Source organism: Oncorhynchus keta, chromosome 1 (assembly GCF_023373465.1).
Source record: "Oncorhynchus keta strain PuntledgeMale-10-30-2019 chromosome 1, Oket_V2, whole genome shotgun sequence".
Taxonomy (NCBI): Eukaryota; Metazoa; Chordata; class Actinopteri; order Salmoniformes; family Salmonidae; genus Oncorhynchus; species Oncorhynchus keta.
This window is the reverse complement of record NC_068421.1, coordinates 17878013-17893502: the sequence shown is the minus strand read 5'-3', so window position 1 is coordinate 17893502 and position 15490 is coordinate 17878013. Positions and strand designations below refer to the sequence as shown.

Sequence of the window (15490 nt, the reverse complement as noted above, 5' to 3'; positions counted from 1 at the left end):
TCCAACGTTCCCTGAACGTCTCAAAGCGCTCCGCCAGGCTTGATCAATGATCACTATTGAGCTGCCAGCAGAGCACTACTTCCTGGGCCCAGCCAAACAAAGTTCATGAGCACTGGGACGATTAGCACGGCATAATTGAATAAAGCCCCTGAGGGCCGTGAAGCAGGAGTTAGCTAGCTAGCTCACCGTTTTATATACCATCTCTCTATCAAAGGTAAAGGTTTTAAAAACAGCAACAGCCCATTTCCTTCTCAACTCCTTCACTTAATCACAGCTTTAGCTGACTCAGGAGGGAACAACAATGCCCAAATCACATCCTGTGAATTCCTATACGAGGAAATTGTAGGTTGTTAGCAACACAAAACTAGGGCGTTGTATGTGATATACAGAGAAGAGAAATGTCCTAAATACATCATTTATATCCCTTTCCCATGGGTACATGGTCATGCATACTCATTATCTGCCATTCAGTGAAAGAGAAGGAGAAAAAAGTCTGTACACCAAACAATTTGTAAAGCTGTCTCTAGTGCTACATTACAGCACCTCTTCATGTGTGTAGGAATCACTTTGTCTAAGATGTAAGGCACTGTAAGTATATAAACACAAGCAAACATAAGTGTGCTACTTAGCACCAGCATCTATACATCCTATGACATGAATCATAACATAGAATCAAAACATCAGAAAGGAAGGTACAGATATTGAATGTGTGGTCTCAGACTAAAAATATTTTCAGACTTCATGTCTTTTTGCCGATTTGAGATTCAAATTAGGCAGTAGGCCTTCTAGGACACTGAAGTACACCAACACCAACACCACCAAAACACCACCACTCCAACACCACAATCACGCCAACACCACCACCATCACGTCAACACTACCACTCCAACACCACCACCACCCCAACACCACCACCACCCCAACACCACCACCATCACGTCAACACTACCACTTCAACACACCACCACCACGCCACCACCACCACCACCATCACCCTCACCACCACTACCACCACCAACACCACCACCACCCCAACACCACCACCATCACACTATTCAACACTACACCACCACCAACACCACAATCACGCCAACACCACCACCATCACGTCAACACCACCACTCCAACACCACCACCACCACAACACCACCACCACCACCAACACCACCACCACCCCAACACTATTCCAACAACACCCTCACCAACACCACCACCAATACCATCATCACGTCAACACCACCACTTCAACATGACCACCACACCAACACCACCACCACCCCAACACTATTCCAACAACACCCTCACCAACACCACCACCAATACCATCATCACGTCAACACCACCACTCCAACACCACCACCACTCCACACCAACACCACCACCACACCACCACACCAACACCACCACCAACACCACAATCACGCCCAACACCACCACCATCACGTCAACACTACCACTTCAACACAACCACCACGCCAACACCACCACCACCCCAACACCACCACCACCACCAACACCACAATCACGCCAACACCACCACCATCACGTCAACACTACCACTCCAACACCACCACTCCAACACCACAATCACGCCAACACCACCACCATCACGTCAACACTACCACTTCAACACAACCACCACGCCAACACCACCACTCCAACACCACAATCACGCCAACACCACCACCATCACGTCAACACTACCACCACCATCACGTCAACACTACCACCACCACTTCAACACCACCACCACCACCACCACCAACACCACCACCAACACCACAATCACGCACCCAACACCACCACCATCACGTCAACACTACCACTTCAACACAACCACCACACCAACACCACCACTCCAACACCACAACCACCACCAACACCACAATCACGCCAACACCACCACCATCCACGTCACACCACTACCACTTCAACACACCACCACCACTCCAACACCACCACTCCAACACCACAATCACGCCAACACCACCACCATCACGTCAACACTACCCACCATCACCACCACCAACACCACCACTTACCAACACAACCACCACTCCAACACCACAATCACGCCAACACCAACACCACCACTTCAACACAACCACCACTCCAACACCACAATCACGCCAACACCACCACCACTCCAACACCACAATCACGCCAACACCAACACCACCACTTCAACACAACCACCACTCCAACACCACAATCACGCCAACACCAACACCACCACTTCAACACAACCACCACTCCAACACCACCACCACTCCAACACCACCACCACTCCAACACCACCACCACTCCAACACCACCACCACTCCAACACCACCACCATCACGTCAACACTACCACTTCAACACAACCACCACTCCAACACCACCACCACTCCACGCCCACACCACCACCACCCCAACACCACCACCACCATCACGTCAACACCACCACTTCAACACCACCACCACCCCAACACCACCACCACCCCAACACTATTCCAACAACACCCTCACCAACACCACCACCAATACCATCATCACGTCAACACCACCACTTCAACATGACCACCACCCCAACACCACCACCACCCCAACACCACCATTCCAACACCACCCACCCCAACACCACCACCACCCCAACACCACCACCACCCCAACACTATTCCAACAACACCCTCACCAACACCACCACCAATACCATCATCACGTCAACACCACCACTTCAACATGACCACCACTCCAACACCACCACCACCCCAACACTATTCCAACAACACCCTCACCAACACCACCACCACCCCAACACCACCACCACCAACAACACTATTCCAACACCACACCCTCACCAACACCACCACCAATACCATCATCACTATTCCAACACCACCACTTCAACATGACCACCACCACCACTCCAACACCACCACCACACCACCACCACCGCCCACACCACCACCACCCCAACACCACCACCACCACCACGCCCACACCACCACCCCCAACACCACCACCACCCCAACACCACCACCACCCCAACACTATTCCAACAACCACCCTCACCAACACCACCACCACCCCAACACCACCACCACCCCAACACTATTCCAACCAACACACCTCACCAACACCACCACCAATACCATCATCACGCCCAACCACCACCACTTCAACATGACCACCACTCCAACCACCACCACTCCACGCCCACACCACCACCACCATCCCCAACACCACCCACCCACCACCACCACCCACACCACCACCCCCACAACACCCTCCCAACACCACCACCACCCCAACACCACCACCCCCAACACCACCACCACCCCAACACTATTCCAACACCACCACCACACCAACACCACCACCAACACCACCATCACGTCAACACCACATCAATAACAGCTGGTGCGTGATCTCTAATATTAAGGAAGTCTCGGGGTATTGCTTGCCTGAGGTAGACTACCTTACGATAAGCTGTAGACCACACTGTCTTGCAAGACAGATGTCATCTCTATTTTTCGTAGCTGTCTATTTACCACCACAAACCGATGCTGGTACTAAGACCGCACTCAACGAGCTGTATGAGGCCATAAGCAAACAAGCAAATGCTCATCCAGAAGCGGCTCTCCTAGTGGCAGGGACTTTAATGCAGGCAAACTTACATCCGTATTAACTCATTTCTACCAACAAGTCACAAGTGCAACCAAAGGGAAAAAAACTCTAGACCACCTTTATTCCACACACAGAAACGCATACAAAGCTCTCCCTCGCCCTCCATTTGGAAAATCTGAGCATAATTCTATCCTCCTGATTCCTGTTTACAAGCAAAAACTAAACAGGTAGTACCAGTGACTCGCTCAATTTATTTTATTTCACCGTTATTTAATCAGGTAGGCCAGTTGAGAACAAGTTCTCATTTACAACTGCAACCTGGCCAAGATAAAGCAAAGCAGTGTGAAAAAAACAACAACACAGAGTTACACATGGGGTAAACAAAAGTCAATACAGTCAATAACACAATAGAAAAATATATATACAGTGTGTGCAAATGGAGTAAGGAGGTAAGGCAATAGATAGGCCAATAGTAGCGAAGTAATTACAATTTAGCAAATGAACACTGGAGAGATAGATGTGCAAATGATGATTTGCAAGTATAAATACACATGTGCAAAAGAGCAAAAAAAGTAAATAAAAACAACATTGGGATGAGGTAGGTAGTTGGATGGGCTATTTACAGATGGACTATGTACAGCTGCAGCAATCGGTAAGCTGCTCAGATAGCTGATGCTTAAAGTTAGTGAGGGAAATCTAAGTCTCCAACTTCAGCTATTTTTGCAATTTGTTATGTCCATTGGCAGCAGAGAACTGGAAGGAATGGCGGCCAAAGGAAGTGTTGGCTTTGGGAATGACCAGTGACTTATACCTGCAGGAACGCGTGCTACGGGTGGGTGTTGCTATGGTGACCAGTGAGCTGAGATCTGGCGGAGCATTACCTAGCAAAGACTTATAGATGACCTGGAGCCAGTGGTTCTGGCGACGAATATGTAGCGAGGGCCAGCCGACAAGAGCATACAGGTCGCAGTGGTGGTTGGTAAATGGGGCTTTGGTGACAAAACAGATGGCACTGTGATAGACTGCATCCAGTTTGCTGAGTAGAGTGTTGTACGATATTTTGTTAATGACATAGCCGAAGTCGAGGATCGGTAGGATAGTCAGTTTTACGAGGTTTTGTTTGGCAGCATGAGTGAAGGAGGCTTTGTTGTGAAATAGGAAGTCGATTCTAGATATCATTTTGGATTGGAGATGCTTAAAACCTCTCTGGGATAGGCGGAACGCTTACGTCCCACTTGGCCAACAGCCAGGGAAAATGCAGAGCGCCAAATTCAAATAAAATACCATAAAAATCTAACTTTCATGAAATCACACCTGTAAGATACCATATTAAAGCTACACTCGTTGTGAATCCAGCCAACATGTCAGATTTCAAAAAAGGCTTTTCGGCGAAAGCATAATATACTATTATCTGATGACAGCACAACAGTAAACAAAGAGAGAGTAGCATATTTCAACCCTGCACGCACTACACAAAACGCAGAAATAAAATATAAATAATGCCTTATCTTTGACGAGCTTCTTTTGTTGGCACTCCAATATGTCCCATAAACATCACAAATGGTCCTTTTGTTCAATTAATTCAATTAATTTCGTCGATATATATCCAAAATGTCAATTTATTTGGCACGTTTGATCCAGAGAAACACAGCTTACAACTTGCGCAGCGTCACTACAAAATATCTCAAAAGTTACCTGTAAACTTTGCCAAAATATTTCAAACTACTTTTGTAATACAACTTTAGGTATTTTTAAACGTTAATAATCAATCAAATTTAAGACGGAATGATCTGAGTTCAATGCAGGAAGACAACAAACGGACGCTACTTTTCGAGTCATGCGCCTCTCTCAAAAAGTACACTCCAAGTGACACTCATTCAAGATGGCCGTACTTCTTCATTACACAAAGGAATAACCTCAACCAATTTCTGCCAGCAGCATATCACCCTGCATACCACTGCTGGCTTGCTTCTGAAGCTAAGCAGGGTTGGTCTTGGTCAGTTGGTCTTGGATGGTGATTGGGGACACTGCCCTGTGTAGGGTGCTGTCTTTCGTATGGGACGTTAAACGGGTGTCCTGACTCTCTGAGGTCATTAAAAGATCCCATGGCACTTATCGTAAGAGTAGGGGTGTTAACCCCGGTGTCCTGGCTAAATTCCCAATCTGGCCCTCAAACCATCACGGTCACCTAATAATCCCCAGTTTACAATTAATCCCTCTCCTCTCCCCTGTAACTATTCCCCAGGTTGCTGCAAATGAGAACATGTTCTCAGTCAACTTACCTGGTAAAATAATGGATATTTTTTTTAAAGACTGGTGACATTCAGTGGAAGCGGTAGGAACTGCAAACAAGTCCCTCAGAAATCTGGGTTCCCAATGAAAACTCAATGAATAGACATTGACCGCAAAAAAAGAAAATCTGATACATAAGTTCTGTTATACTCACAGACATATTTCAAATAGTTTTAGAAACGTCAGTGTTTTCTATCCAAAGCTACTAATAATATGCATATCTTATATTTTGGGGATGAGTAGCAGGAAGTTGAATTTGGGCACGCTATTTATCCATAAGTGAAAATGCTGATTTACCTTTGGAATACTGATTTAACAATTCTAGATTTAACTTTGGATTGGAGATGTTTGATGTGAGTCTGGAAGGAGAGTTTACAGTCTAGCTAGACAACTAGGTAGTTGTAGTTGTCCACATATTCTAAGTCAGAACCGTCTAGAATAGTGATGCTAGTTGTGCGGGTGGGTGTGGGCAGCGATCGGTTGAAGAGCATGCATTTAGTTTTACTAGCGTGTAAGAGCAGTTGGAGGCCACGGAAGGTGTGTTGTATGGCATTGAAGCTCTTTTGGAGGTTTGTTAACACAGTGTCCAAAGAAGGGCCAGATGTATACAGAATGTTGTCGTCTGCATAGAGCTGGATCAAGGAATCACCCGCAGCAAGAGCAACATCATTGATATATACAAAGAAAAGAGTCGGCCCGAGAATTGAATCCTGCTGTACCCCATAGAGACTGCCATAGGTCCGGACAACAGGCCCTCCGATTTGACACACTGAACTCTATCTGAGAAGTAGTTGGTGAACCAGGCGAGGGAGTCATTTGAGAAACCAAGGCTGTTGAGTCTGCCGATAAGAATATGGTGATTGACAGAGCCGAAAGCCTTGGCCAGGTCGATGAAGAAGGCTGCACAGTACTGTCTTTTATCGATGGCGGTTATGATATTGTTTAGTACCTTGAGCGTGGCTGAGGTGCACCCGTGATCAGCTCGGAAACCAGACTGCACAGCGGAGAAGGTATAGTGGGATTCAAAATAGTCAGTGATCTGTTTGTTAACCTGACTTTCAAAGACTTTAGAAAGGCAGGGCAGGATGGATATAGGTCTTTAGCAGTTTGGGTCTAGAGTGTCACCCCCTTTGAAGAGGGGGATGACCGTGGCAGCTTTTCAATCTTTAGGAATCTCTGACGATACGAAAGAGAGGTTGAACAGACTAGTAATAGGGGTTGCAACAATGGCGGTGAATAATTTTATAAAGAGAGGGTCCAGATTCTCTAGCCCAGATGATTTGTACGGGTCCAGGTTTTTCAGCTCTTTCAGAACATCAGCTATCTGTATTTGGGTGAAGGAGAAGCTGGGGAGGCTTGGGCAAGCAGATGCGGGGGGTGCGGAGCTGTTGGCTGGGGTAGGGGTAGCCAAGAGGAATTCATGGCCAGCATTGGAATTCTCGATTATCGTGGCTTTATCGTTGGTGACAGTGCTTCCTAGCCTCAGTGCAGTGGGCAGCTGGTAGGAGGTGCTCTTATTCTCCATGGACTTTACAGTGTCCCAGAACTTTTGGAGTTAGAGCTACAGGATGTAAATTTCTGTTTGAAAAAGCTAGCCTTTGCTTTCCTAACTGACTGTGTGTATTGTTTATTGGCTTCCCTGAAAAGTTGCATATCGCGGGTACTATTCAATGCTAGTGCAGTACGCCACAGGATGTTTTGTGCCAGTCAGGTCTGGAGTGAACCAAGGGCTATATCTGTTCTTAGTTCTACATATTTTGAAAGGCGCATGCTCATTTAAGATGAGGAAATTACTTTTAAAGACCAACCAGGCATCCTCTACTGACAGGATGAGGTCAATATCCTTCCAGTATACCCGGGCCAGGTCGATTAGAAAGGCCTGCTCGCAGAAGTGTTTTAGGGAGCGTTTGACAGTGATGAGGGTTGTCGTTTGACCGTGGACCCATAACGTATGCAGGCAATGAGGCACTGATCGCTGAGAACCTAATTGAAAACACCAGAGGTGCATTTGGAGGGCAAGTTGGTTAATATAATATCTATGGATAATATCTATGAGGTGCACATGTTTACAGATTTAGGGTTGTACCTGGTGGGTTCCTTGATGATTTGTGTGAGATTGAGGGCATCTAGCTTAGATTGTAGGACACCCGGGGTGTTAAGCACATCCCAGTTTGGTCGCCTACCAGAACGAACTCTGAAGATAGATGGGGGGCAATCAATTCACATATGGTGTCCAGGGCACAGCTGGGAGCTGAGGGGGGTCTATAACAGGCGGCAACAGTGAGAAACGTATTGCTGGAGAGATTAGCTCAAACTGTTTGGGCATAGACCTGGAAAGTATAACAGAACTTTGCAGGCTATCTCTGCAGTAGATTGCAAGTTTTTATGGTTACAGAAGTCAACAAATGTGAGCACCTGGGGACACACAGGGCCTGGGTTAACCTCTACATCATCCGAGGAACAGAGGAGGAGTAGGATGAGGGTACGGCTAAAGGCTATCAAAACTGGTCGTCTTGTGCGTTGGGGTCAGAGAATAAAAGGAGCAAATTTCTGGGTGTGGTAGAATAGGTTCAGGGCATAGTGTACAGACAGGTGTATGGTAGGGTGTGGGTACAGTGGAGGTAAACCAAGGCATTGAGTGACGATAAGAGAGGTTGCATCTCTGGAGGCACTAGTTATGCTAGGTGAGGTCACTGCATGTGTGAGAGGCGGCACAAAAGAGGTATCTGAGACATGTTGAGTGGGGCTAGGGGCTCCGCAGTAAAATAAAACAATGATAACTACACTAAACAACAGTATACAAGGCATATTGACATTAGAGAGAGACATGAACGGAGGCATAAAGAAATCACAGGTGTCGATTGGGAGAGCTAGCTAAGACAACAATGGGTAAGTTAACAACAGCTAATCAGCTAAGACAACAACAACAGGTAAAATGGCGGTGAATGGGCAGAGAGGGTAAGTTACCTACACACAGGGCCGGAGTTCGAGGCTGGGGCCAACAGATAAACAAAATAAATAAAAATGGAGTACTGTGATTAATGAACAGTCCAGCAGGCGTCAGCTATGTAGCCAGGTGATCATAGGGTCCAGTAAAAGTAGTCGTTCGACGCTAGCAAGCAGGGTACACGGCGTTCCTAAAGTTAGCAGGCCAGGGCTAGCAGATGCGCCTTCACCGACGTCCGACAAAGGCCGGTTGAGGGCACATAGGATAGAATTATGTCGACAGACCAGTCGTGATGGATAGGCGGGGGTCTGTGTCAACAAAGTGTCCAGGCCAGTTGGCAAAAGAGGTATTGTAGCTGGAGCAATTAAGTGTGGTAGCCGGGAGATGCGCCTGGCGCTAGGCTAACTGGTGCTAGTTTTGGGACAAGGGCGTTATCCACTATAGCCACTCGGTAGCAGCTAGCTAGCTGCGATGATCCGATGCAAAGGTCCAGAGCTTATGGCAGGAATCCGGTGATGTAGTGGCTTCTAGTCGTATTAGTGAAGAGTCCAGGAGGCATCAGCTGTGTGGCCGAATGATCATAGGGTCCACTGAGCAGGCCGGGAAATGGGCCTGTCTCAAGGCCAGCTTCGGGGCTGGGTCACTCTGGATTAATGGTCCAGAGCTTAAGGCTGGAATCTGGTGATGTAGTGGAGAAAAGCAGTCCAATATACTCAGGGTTGATATTGCGCTGTGCAGACTGGCGGGTATTATCCAGGCTAAAATCGGCTGGTGTCTGAGCTAAAGGTAAAGGCTTCTAGCAGTGGCTAACACTGACTAATATGTTCCGGGATTCATCCAATGGCATTGAGGAGTATGGCTTCATCAACAAATGCATTGGTAACGTTGTCCCCACAGTCACGTACAGTACATATCCTAAATAGAAGCATTGGATTATAGGCATCATCTGCACCGGGCTAAAGGCTAGAGCTGCCGCTTTCAAGGAGCGGGACACTAATCCGGACGCGTAAAATAAATCCCGCTATGCTTTCAGATGAACCATCAAACAGGCAAAGCATCAATACATGAATAAGATTGAATCCTACTGCACCGCCTCTGATGGTCGTTGGATGTGGCAGGGCTTGCAAACTATTATGGACTACAAAGGGAAACCCAGACACAAGTTGCCCAGGGATGCGAGCCTAGCAGATGACCTAAATTCCCATTTTGCTCACTTTGAAGCAAAGAAACACTGAAGCATGCATGAGAGCACCAGCTTTTCCAGACGTCTGTGTGATCGCGCTCTCCATAGCCGATGTGAGTAAGATCTTTAAACAGGTCAACATTCACAAGGCCGCGGGGCCAGACAGATTAGCAGGACGTCTACTCAGACCATGCGTGGACCAACTGGCAAGTGTCTCACTGACATTTTCAACCTCTCCCTGATCGAGTCTGTAATACCTACATGTTTCCAGCAGACCACCATAGTTCCTGTGCCCAAGAAAGCGAAGGTAACCTGCCTAAATGACTACCACCCTGTAGTGCTCACATCGGTAGCCATGAAGTGCTTTGAAAGGCTGGTCATGGCTCACATCAACACCATCATTCCGGAAACCCTAGACCCACTCAAAATCGCATACCGCACCAACAGATCCACAGATGACAGAATCTCAATCGCACTCCACACTGCCATTTCCCACGACAGGAAAACCTATGTGAGAATGCTGTTCATTGACAACAGCTCAGCATTCAACACAGTGCCCTCAAAGCTCATGACTACGCTAAGGACCATGGGACTAAACACTCTGCAACTGGATCCTGGACTTCCTGACGGCCTGCCCCCAGGTGGTAAGGGTAGGCAACAACACATCTGCCACGTTGATCCTCAACACAGGGCCCCTAAGGTGTGAATCCTTAGTACCCTCCTGTGCTTCCTGTTCACCCACGACTGCGTGGCAAAGCACGACTCCAACACCATCATTAAGTTTTCTGACGACATAACAGTAGTTGGCCTGGTCTGGGTGGTGCCAGAATAACTACCTATCCCTCAACGTAACCAAGACTTAGGAGATGATTGTGGACTACAGGAAAAGGAGGACCGAGCACGCCCCCATTCTTATCGACGGGGCTGTAGTGGAGCAGGTTGAGAGCTTCAAGTTCCTTGGTGTTCTCATCACAAACAAACTAGAATGGTCCAAACACAAAGACAATCGTGAAGAGGGCACGACAAAGCCTATTCCCTCTCAAGAAAATTTAAAGATTTGGCATGGGTCCTCAGATCCTCAAAACGTTCGACAGCTGCAACATTGAGAGCATCAATGCCTGGTACGGCAACTGCTTGGCCTCCAACCGCAGAGGGTAGTGCGTATAGCCCAGTACATCACTGGGGCTAAGCTGCCTGCAATCCAGGACCTCTACACCAGGCGGTGTCAGAGGCAGGCCATAAAAATTGTCATAGACCCCAGCCACCCCTGTCATAGACTGTTCTCTCTACCACTGCATGGCAAGTGCTACCAGAGTGCCAAGTCTAGGACAAAAAGGCTTCTCAACAGTTTTTACCCCCAAGCCATAAGACTCCTGAACAGGTAATCAAATGGCTACCCGGACTATTTGCATTGTGGCCCTCCCCAACCCCTTTTTTATGCTGCTGCTACTCTCTGTTTATCTTATATGCATAGTTACTTTAACTATACATTCATGTACATACTACCACAATTGGCCTGACCAACCAGTTCCCCCGCACATTGGCTAACATGGCTGTCTGCATTGTGTCCAGCCAACCACCACCTGCCAACCCCTCTTTTACACCACTGCAACTCTCTGTTTATCATATATGCATAGTCACTTTAACCATATCTTATGTACATATTACCTCAATCAGCCCGACTAACCGGTGCCTGTATATAGCTTTGCTACTGTTATAGCCTCGCTACTGTATATAGCCTCGCTACTGTTATTTTTCACTGTCTTTTTACTGTTGTTTTTAGTTCTTTACTTACCTATTGTTCACCTAATACCTTTTTTTTGTAAATTGCACTGTTGGTTAGAGCCTTTAAGTAAGCATTTCTCCGTAAGGTCTATCTATACCTGTTGTATTCGACGCACGTGACAAATAACTTGATCCTGACCGGTTGCATCACCACCTGGTATGGCAACTGCTCGGCCTCTGACTGTAAGGCGCTACGGAGAGTAGTGGGTACGGCCCAGTACATCGCTAGGGCCAAGCATCCTGCAACCTAAGACCTATATACTAGGCAGTGTCAGAGGAAGGCCCCAAAAAATGTCAAAGACTCCAGTCACCCAAGTCATAGTGTTTTCTCTGCTATCGCACGGCAAGATATGTCAGAGTGTCAAGTCCAGGACAAAAAGTCTCCTTAACAGTTTCTATCCCCAAGCCATAAGACTGATGAACAATAAATCAAATAGCCACCCAGACTACTCAAATTGCTGCTACTTGCTGTTTATTATCTATGCATAGTCACTTTGTACAAATGACCTCGACTAACATGTACCCCTGCACATTGACTCGGTACTGGTACCCCCTGTATATAACCTCGTCATTGTTATTTTATTGTGTTACTTTTATTTAATTCATATTTTTGTTTATTTAGTGAATATTTTCTTAATTCTATTTCTTGAACTGCATTGTTGGTTAAGGGCTTGTAAGTAAGACTTTTATGGTAAGGTCTACAACTGTTGTATTCGGCGCATGTGACAAATAAAATGTGATTTGATTTGATTAGCTCATGACACATTATAAATGACCTCCGGGCTGAAACAATGTGAGGTGAAACGACAGTATATTACCGACAGTAGCTCCAGGGATCTAAGGCTATCTCTGATCAACTTTCCTGCCTTATTAGTTTTATTACCATGTTTAATAGCTGGTCCTATGGTATGATATCACTGTTGTGGAGACGGTTGTGTAATATATAATGCATTGTGCTATTCAAGCAGAAATGCTGACAGGATAATGAAAACGTGGCTTAGTTTAGAATTAGGCTGATCTACCACCTCCATGTTCAAGAGTCCAGTCCTCTTGAAGCTTTGACGACTTATTGACCATTTAAATCCTGGCCAGAAGAGCTTGAATGGTTCAGCCGGGTTGACCATAGCTGATGAAAGGTCAGGTTGACCCAACTGGTCTGGGATCAGCTTTATACAGAATATTATTACCTACCACCGTGGAACATCAATCCAAAGGACTTCTGAGATCATTCCTCAGTTTATTTACTTCCGTTCGGCATCGAATGCTTCTCTGGTCAACCCAGTTAATGACACCACAAAGCTTCCCTGGTCTGTGTGTGTGTGTGTGTGTGTGTGTAGGCCTAATGGTTTCTGCCCAGCAGGAGTGGTGAAGGCACTAGAGGAACATCTCTCCTGTAATTGTGGCTGTGCCTTCATGGTGCAGCCCCCAGGTGATGTCATGCCCACTCCAGCCTCTGATTGAAAGGTTTCGCCTTATAAGAACACCAATGTTGACTCCATCCCCTTCCACACATCCACATCCTCATCCTAAGGGAATGCCCACCATTGTTGACAGGTCGGAGACATCCAGAGGCATTAGAGTCCTGAGACGGGGATAGAGATAGATGTCCTACTATCTCCAGACAGATAGTCCTTGGTTCACTGGGTAACAGGTCGGAGACATCCGGAGGCATTAGAGTCCTGAGACAGGGATAGAGATAGATGTCCTACTATCTCCAGACAGATAGTCCTGGGTTCACTGGGAAACAGGTCGGAGACATCCGGAGGCATTAGAGTCCTGAGACAGGGATAGAGATAGATGTCCTACCATCTCCAGACAGATAGTCCTGGGTTCACTGGGAAACAGGTCGGAGACATCCAGAGGCATTCGAGTCCTGAGACAGGGATAGAGATAGATGTCCTACCATCTCCAGACAGATAGTCCTGGGTTCACTGGGAAACAGGTCGGAGACATCCAGAGGCATTAGAGTCCTGAGACGGGGATAGAGATAGATGTCCTACCATCTCCAGTCAGATAGTCCTGGGTTCACTGGGAAACAGGGGGACCATGGGGATGGAAGAGAGAAATAATTGAGCGATACGCCATCACTTGGATGGAAGACGGAGGGTGGCCCCTCGGGAGGCATTGCAGCCAATAAACGTAATCTAATCCTAAACGTTATTTCGCTAATGCCAAAATTCTAAGCGATTAACCCCACACTTCAAAATGTCAGCCTGGATCTAAACTAAACACAGTTAATCCACTGATCAGTAACCAGGCACCGTGACACAGTCACAGCCAAGGTGCATCATTTTACTATGCAGGAAAGATACAATATGGCAAAAAGGTGATCCGGCCAGCAAGACGTACTCAGCTGGAATTGTGGCTTGATTCATTCAGCAGACAAAACAGACACACCGGAAAAGGTTTGTTTAAAAAAAATGTTGTTTGATCTGTGTGGCGATGTTTTTCTCGTCTAATATCTCTCCAGCCTGCAGGCTTTATACAGACAGTAATAGGATGTGTTTTAAAAACACCTTAAGACGAGAGAGCCCTTGGGAGACTCATCACATCTCTCACCACAATTTTAAAAATAAAACGCCTTCATTGGGTACGTACAGCAGAGTTTTAATGCCATGCAATAACCTTTGTTTGTGAATGGAGGGAGGTCGATTCTCCCCTCGCTAAAACTCACGCCTGTCTTGGGAAAACATGATTAGCAGAGGTAGAGTTTATTTTTCTTTTTTACATCTTGAGGCCATGTCAGAAATTAATTTGCCGCTCTCTCCCTGCTTGTTTGATTTAACCTGGCTTTATTATTTGCTTTTTTAGACCTGAGCAGAGATTCAAATACCATGACCTTTCTGGCAACACGCTCCACCTGATAAAACCAGCCGGGCTCTTTGTCAGAAGGCTTTAGATGCAGCTCTCCGCTGAGACACAGGGCATCAGACGCCACAGAGAGCAACACAGAAAGCAACACACAGAGAACAAGTGAAAGCAAGTCGATGGGGTGAATGTGAAGAGCATCCACAGACACTGTGTTCTAAAGAGCCCCGTGCTCTGAGCAAAAATGCTAAATGCTATGGAAAAGCACCATGTTCTTCACAGAAGCCTGATTCTTTCCACAAAGCAATGAAAGAAACAAACTGCTTTAGACACAAACATACAGTTGAAGTCAGAAGTTTACATACACCTTTGCCAAATAGATTTAAACTCAGTTTATCATAATCCCTGACATTTAATCCTAGTAAAAAATCCCTGTTTTTGGTCAGTTAGGATCACCACTTTATTTTAAGAATGTGAAATGTCAGAATAATAGTAGAGAGAAGTATTTATTTCAGCTTTAATTTCTTTCATCACATTTCCAGTGGGTCAGAAGTTTACATGCACTCAATTAGTATTTAGTAACATTGCCTTTAAATTGTTTAACTTGGGTCAATCATTTTGGGTAGCCTTCCCACAATAAGTTGGGTGAATTTTGGCCCATTCCTCCTGACAGAGCTGGTGTAACTGAGTCAGGTTTGTAGACCTCATTCCTCCTGACAGAGCTGGTGTAACTGAGTCAGGTTTGTAGACCTCCGTGCTTGCCCATGCTTTTTCAGTTTTGCCCACAAATGTTCTATAGGATTGAGGTCAGGGCTTTGTGATGGCCACTCCAATAACTTGACTTTGTTGTCCTAAAGCCATTTT

General features: G+C 46.4%; 1 protein-coding gene across 1 annotated transcript in view; it reads right to left on the bottom strand.

The window, feature by feature from the left end:
• Window positions 1-15490, bottom strand: part of LOC118373793 (calsyntenin-2-like) — a 516795-nt gene that overhangs the window by 291441 nt on the left and 209864 nt on the right. The window lies entirely within an intron of this gene.